This window comes from Oculina patagonica, chromosome 9, assembly GCF_052425735.1.
Source record: "Oculina patagonica isolate OP01 chromosome 9, crgOcupat, whole genome shotgun sequence".
Lineage (NCBI taxonomy): Eukaryota > Metazoa > Cnidaria > Anthozoa > Scleractinia > Oculinidae > Oculina > Oculina patagonica.
The window spans coordinates 11,259,846-11,266,501 of NC_135766.1; the positions used below are offsets into that span (position 1 = coordinate 11,259,846).

The 6,656-nt window shown below is 38.4% G+C and overlaps 1 protein-coding gene and 1 long non-coding RNA gene across 2 annotated transcripts in view; both read right to left on the reverse strand.

Moving 5' to 3' along the window:
- LOC144665850 (uncharacterized) overlaps window positions 1-5,818 on the reverse strand; it is a 27,418-nt gene extending 21,600 nt beyond the window's left edge. The window contains exon 1 of the long non-coding RNA XR_013573082.1: window positions 5,808-5,818. This is a non-coding gene — a long non-coding RNA (uncharacterized LOC144665850). The remainder of the gene's footprint in view (window positions 1-5,807) is intronic.
- LOC144665738 (putative G-protein coupled receptor 19) overlaps window positions 1-6,537 on the reverse strand; it is a 20,658-nt gene extending 14,121 nt beyond the window's left edge. The window contains exon 1 of the mRNA XM_078527035.1: window positions 6,402-6,537. The gene's annotated coding sequence lies outside the window, so the exon portion shown is untranslated. The remainder of the gene's footprint in view (window positions 1-6,401) is intronic.
- Between the last annotated feature and the right edge of the window lie 119 nt (window positions 6,538-6,656).

The following is a 6,656-nucleotide window of genomic DNA, read 5'->3' on the forward strand; positions in this document are numbered from 1 at the left end:
TTTCAAAGATAACTGTGCGGCCTTTTGTCGACTTGATGGTTATTTTTACATTTGCTGTTTTTAAGTACAGTTTCGCCTACCTGTATATAAACCTTAGTTAGAGAATTCTTTTAAGTAGACTAGTTTCTCTCGTTGACGATATACCGTAGAATTCCGGTTATATGCCCTGGGCTTATACAACTTCGTAAGGGGTTTAGGGTGGGCTTATAAGCGGAGAGGCTTATATCTGGGAGGGCTTATAAGCGGAATGAAAAAAACGTTTCAAAACAAGCCACGGGAGTGTTGATCGAAATACGTTTTTTTAGTTAAAAACGCATAATAAAGCAACATTTAGCCCTACTCATTACTGTCATCTGGAAGAGGGGGGCTTACATCCGGGGGGGGGGGCTTATAATCGGATGTATTTTTTTGTTTTCAGGATGATGGGCTTATAACCGGAGGGACTTATAAGCGGGGGGCTTAAAACCGGAAGTTTACGGTATTTGCCTTCAAAATGCCAGTTTGTACACGCGCGGGCTTGCTTGGTGAATGTTCCAAGTTTTTCAGACAAGCAAACAAGCGGTGAATATATTTTTTAACTTTGTTTGGCATAACAGCCCTTTCGCGTTAAAGCTACGTAAAGTTCTCCATGCATCAATTGGTTAGCCTGTATCACTGTGATCATCTCTCCCCTTTAACTAATTTGCAACTCATGATCATTGTATTTGGCGAATGAGATTTAAATTTGCTAATTGATGTTTGTCATTTACATGTTCTTTTGTATTCAAGCGTTATTCTTCTGTTACAGTTTTGTAATCCTTCACTGCCGTGGCAATTTAAATTTTTGTTAGTCCTTTTGTTTTTTGTTTTTTGTTTTGTAGTGTGGTTTCGAATGCATGGTTAACACGTGAGACTCTTACTATATTCAACTTGATGTTTCATTTTTTAAATTATTCACTAAATAAACGACCGTTTTGCTGCTACGTTTATCACGATGATATTTTTCTGACAATACACAGGATAATATCAATTTATTAAAATAGGGAAAATCGACTGGTAAAATGCGGGGTTTTTTCAAAAGGAAATTCACATTTTCTCGCTAGCATCTTTATTAGTAGTTTGTCCGGATCAAAGCTTAAAGACAAGACCAAAAGGCAGTATAGAAGGGTAGAAGAAGAAATACTATAATATACTATTTAACAATTAGACTACGAGCCCAAGTTTTCTATGAGCAAATAGTCAACGAGGCGCAGCCGAGTTGACTATCGCTCATAGAAAAAGAGGGCGAGTAGTCTAATTGTTTTAGTAGAAACTCTAAAGGATTGCAGTCCAAAACCTACAATATTGTGCACTTTGAAGACAAAAATCAAGAAAATTTACCGCTTAAAGAGCTACGCGAGCGCGCGACTGTTTTCTATCGGCGAATAGAAATCAGTGGGAGAACCAATCAGATTCGCGGATTTCCATTAGAAAACAGCTGAGTTTCTACTAAACTATAATATATAGTGACATAGCAAACGTGAACTTGCACGTTTTCTTTCCTTTCAGACATGTGAAACAAGGTGCTTTTAGCCGCCACACTGAATTTTAGGAGAATTTGTAAAACTCAGAGCCAAGCGACAGTACGATAGTGAAAGTAAAGCTACATAAAGGCCTCCTGAGAGGAAAAACATAAGGGTGAATTCTTCAAGTGCACAATACATACTTGAACATTTTATGAAAATTAATATTCAAAATTTTAGTGAATACCCAGAACGCCTTTTAGCTTTAGGCTTTGGCCCGATAACGTTAATTGAAAAAGCTGTATAAATGAAATGCATGCGCATATTTTCGCGGGTTTTACTTTTCTCATTCCGTTTGGAAAGCCGTTCAAATGAACCTGAAACCTACTGGAATCGCCTTTAAACGCCTCCAAATGACATAGATACAGAAGATAATTTATACACAAAAGAGGGCAGCTAAGTCGATTTTATTGGATCTTTCCTCCCTATTTTGAATTATTTTTGACGATTATTATATTACCATACAAACTCTTATAATAACCAGTTCAGACGAATGTCCACTTATGGAAATGTTTTGATCCGCAGATCAAAACAAACAGTTCTCCAATCATTGCTCGAATTTGGAGTCACATGATGCGAGGTCTGTTGACATAAAATATTCCTGCTCTGTCGATCGAAATCTAGAACAGCGAAGTGTACAGAACTCGAATTCGAATGAAACAAGCTTCGTTCTATTAACTAAGCGGAAATTCACAGCTTACAGAAAGAAGAAAATATGCCATTGACCTCTCTTGGACAGGAATAAATAAAGCGGAGACGAGCGCTTGCATTTTAAATGCTCTTGTTTTGCGCGCTATGCCCACACTATGCACTTGGTTTTCAGTGGTAAATTAAAAGAACTGAACTATGAACTTTGCTTTTAAAATAAGATACTCTCGCAGGTTACGCCACATCATGCAAGGATTTAAGCATCCTGGGCCTAACTTGATTCACGGCTTGCAGAAAGAAAAAAATATGCCGTTGATCTCTCTTGGCCGAGAGTGAGTAAAGCGGAAACGAACGTTTTCCGTCCGCGCTATGTACATATCAGTGACACACTAAGCACTTGGTTTGGTAAATTAACAGGAGCTATGAACTCCAATTTTCAGTTAAGATACTCTCACAATTATCCCGGGCATTAGCTTGGTGGCGTCTCGAATTCAAAAATTAAATGCGATGTCGCAAACTGACATGAAGACATTTACAGTTGGTATCGTGCCAGAACTGACCGGTCTAACAAATTGATAGTCGAAGGTTTGCATAAGCCGTTAAACTTACTTGTTTTCTACGAATTAAACGAAAAAGTAAATAGCTTTCTAGAAGCCACATGAATATTTGGCGCAACTGAGTCAAGAAAATAGAACACGCGTCGCAGGAAGCGACACCGGTTTACAGTGGCATTACATTGCTGCAAATCAAACAGCCTGGCTTGGCAACACAATAAAAATATTAGAAAAGAAAAATCCTTCGCGCAGCTCATAATCTGCTGGTCATGTAGTGAAAACATAAAGTGAGCTGTACTGAGTTTTATCTTGCAATAAAAATGAGTCACAACAAACCTTTCTAACATATATTCCATCAACAAAATAGGCGTCAAACTCTGCTTCGCAAAATAGCTGGCCAGGAAATCAATTAGACCGATGACCTCAACTCGAAGGCTAGCTCAATCATTTGAAAACATCATGGCATTTGGAGCTCCTTATAAACATAACAACAAGACCGTCAGAACTCCTAGCTGGTTAAAATTAAGTTGACTACACTGAAATGAACGAACATACATTGACTGAAGTCTCCTTCGCCTTCCCTGGCACGGCGCAATGAACACGCAGCTCGCCAGGGTTCTCATTCCTTCCATGTTTCTCTAACTCCAGGTTATCAAGAAATTGAATGATCTAATCGAGAAAATAATTTCCTTCGCTTCAGGCGAGTCCATGCTTGGTTTCTTTTGCCAGATACCCTGGCCTTTTAATACATTTCAATGTGCTTTTGCGCTTTTCAGCCGCGCGTCGACCTTCGGTCCAAAGAAACCAGAAAGAAAACAAAGCCAGCATCCTGTTGTCCTTGTTGACCTTGTTGTGTCTTTAAACACGTCCAGTAGATAATCTGTGGCGATCCTGGATATATTTAAGATGTTCTTTGACGTCAATTATCCATCAAGTCATCGACTGAAGCGAACGAAAAGAAGCCCAAACAGATCAGTTGTAAGCAGTCTCACTTTGCGTAGACGATGGCTTCCAGCAAAAATCGCGGCCCATCCACCCAAATTGCGGCCCATCGCTCTGATTTCGCACAGCGCAACTAGAATAACTATAGAATATCCCTGAATTTTTTCAAGTCTTAGAAAAAATTTTCACAAGAGATACACTGGATTAAAGCTGAAGAAACGACCCGAAAGACAACCAAAACAAACATACGCATCGAGAGTAAATTCTAACCTACGCACACAATCCGCCGTGATTTTACACAATTGTCACGCATAACGCTTCTTCAATGCTTTCTTTGTGTTGTGTTACAATCTGACAGGAAACGCACCACGGAAAAACTTGAAAAAAGGCAAATATAAAATTCTAGTGGAGTCCATTCGGGAAGAATTGACAACCGCCATGTTGTTACGTCACGCTATTGTTTTCTACATTTCCAAAAGTGGACATTCTCCTGGAGTGATAACGTTATTACGCAATGTCACATGTTGACGGCTCCTTAGGAGCTTGGATTACCTGAGGTTTTTTAGCCCGCTTTAAATTATTATAAAAAGGGAAATTTAGCAATACTTTAAAAAAAGATGTCAATAAGGAAGAAATTACTGCTAACCCACGCATGATCTGTCGCGTTGCATTTGCTTTATTATGAAAGAAAGACAGCGTTTTTAGTCTAGCCGTATTTCAATTCGTCTTATTCTCTTATTATGTCTATATTTTAAAAAAAGTAATACAGGCCATCCCAATAAAGTGTTTCGTTTCCCATCGCCCCGTCTCTTGTGATGGTGGGTCGGTCGGTCGGGCAAAAAAAAAAAGAATGAACACTTGAAGGGTTCTGGGTTCCAGAGAAGGCCGGGCTGCTTAGTAAGAAAGCCTGATTACAACGTCAACTCGAATACGTGGTCTTTTTGTTCGTAATTCCTTAACGGTCTTTAAATAAGGTAGTATCGATGTTTATTAAAGACAAATACATCTCATTATACCAATTGTTGTTGATAAAACAAGATCGTGTGCTTGTAAATTGAAGTACTTGCTTCTTTGACTAGTGAATCTGGAATTTTTTTTTTTCCTTTTTACTTTTCGAAAAAAATGGGGGGTCGGTCGGGCGAGCGATTGGAAACGAAACATTTTATTGGGATGGCCACATAAGAAAAAAATGATATAAATGTTTTCCCAACCCCTATCAAATAAAATAAACACTTTTTTCCATGTGTGCCTTTGATTGGTCTTGTAGGTTTAAAGAAAAACAATACTGTCACTATAAATTAAAATTCTGGGGTTAGCCATATAAACGGCAAAATATTGTTCTTCCTCCAAGCTGTTGTTTGAAGGCAGTGTTGTTTACTGCTTGGACAGTATTGACTGTTCAAGTTTCACCCAAGTGGTCCGCTTATCACTTATTCCATGCCTTCACAAATACAGCCAATCAGATATCCTGAATGTAGTCGTTGTATATCTAGCAGTATCCTATGGGTAATTTGTATTCCATTTTGGTTTCCTGGCCTTGTTTACGGTTTTATCCGCCGCCTGGTTAGCTCAGTTGGTAGAGCGCCGGACTGCTGTGCGGGAGGTCATGGGTTCGACTCCCAGACCGGACCAACACTCAGGGTCTTAAAAAAAAACTGAGGAGAATGTGCTGTCTTTGTAATTACATCTGCATATGGTTAGACATTCTAGTCTTCTCGGAAAAGGACGATAAACCGTAGGTCCCGTCTCCTGTATCTCTAGTCTTATAACAGGGGCATTTACCAGTTCGCTCATTATAAAGCCCACTGGGTTTGAAGAGTACTTCACAACGGTTATAAATTGCAATTTATTTTCATTTAACCAATCCAATTAATTTCGATTATTCAAAACAGCTGCTATGCAAATTGTCTGTGCTTACAAAAGAATCATTTGTATAAATTAATGCTATTATGCTAAAAGGGCGGAATTAATCAACGCCTTCTTGTTTCTACTTTCTTTCTTTCCAGCGCATGCAATAAATCCGCTCTACAAGTAAATGGTGATATTTTTTTTCCCAGCTTTGAAATAATCTTTTTAAAATAATAAATATCTGACCTATCTGATAATTGCTTATTTTATAAACACCAAGATGGCTTGAAGAGGCAAGATTTAGAAAGGAAATCACAAAACCAAATTATGCCGAAGGAAAAGGGTTATGAAATTGAACAAACTGCAAAGAAGCAAAATGATGCCAAGTCTTGGTTGGTTGGTTGGTCTCTATTGCTTAGTTGTTCGCATGTATTTTGAAACCTGCTGGGATGCTACATGGTCAGGATCAGTAGTTGTAACGATCTTTATTACCATTTCCCAGGCTGCTGTCGGTATAAATGCCTATGGCACGTTTTGGTAAAGTGGCCCGTTGTAACAAGAAAAATTCATCCTTTTTCAAAGTCTTATTTTATGGATAAACTACCAAAACGACATCTGCCTCTTTTTTGCAAGGATCACCGAAGTAGAAGACAAGACCCATATTTATAGGGGAACAAACTTTTTTGTGACGAAATACTAGTTCACACTTTATAGATTTAATCGAGCAGTTTTTTATCTGTCGTGATATTTTTGCTGTTTTTCGCTTTTCAATTGAACTCCAGTAAAGCCATGAGCTGACATGTCTTACCGAGAGTTGATTATATTAAAAAAAAAAAAAAATAGGGAAACATACGCATTATCTACTTACCATATATTCGACAGTAATGTTTGAGCTTTAGGCCGTCTATGAACCACACTGTTAGGATTTGGAAAAGCAGCGGCAAATGCAGCTGTCGTTTTAAGGCTAGGCCTTTTTAGAGGATGTTCGTTTGCGTCATTGGTTATTTTACCACACAATCAGTTTCCTTTCTTGCTCAAAAGAACAGATGCGTCTCTATAACGTTATATTATATATGCACGTGTCAGTAGCATGACGTTACAAATAAGGAACGCTAGAGAAAAG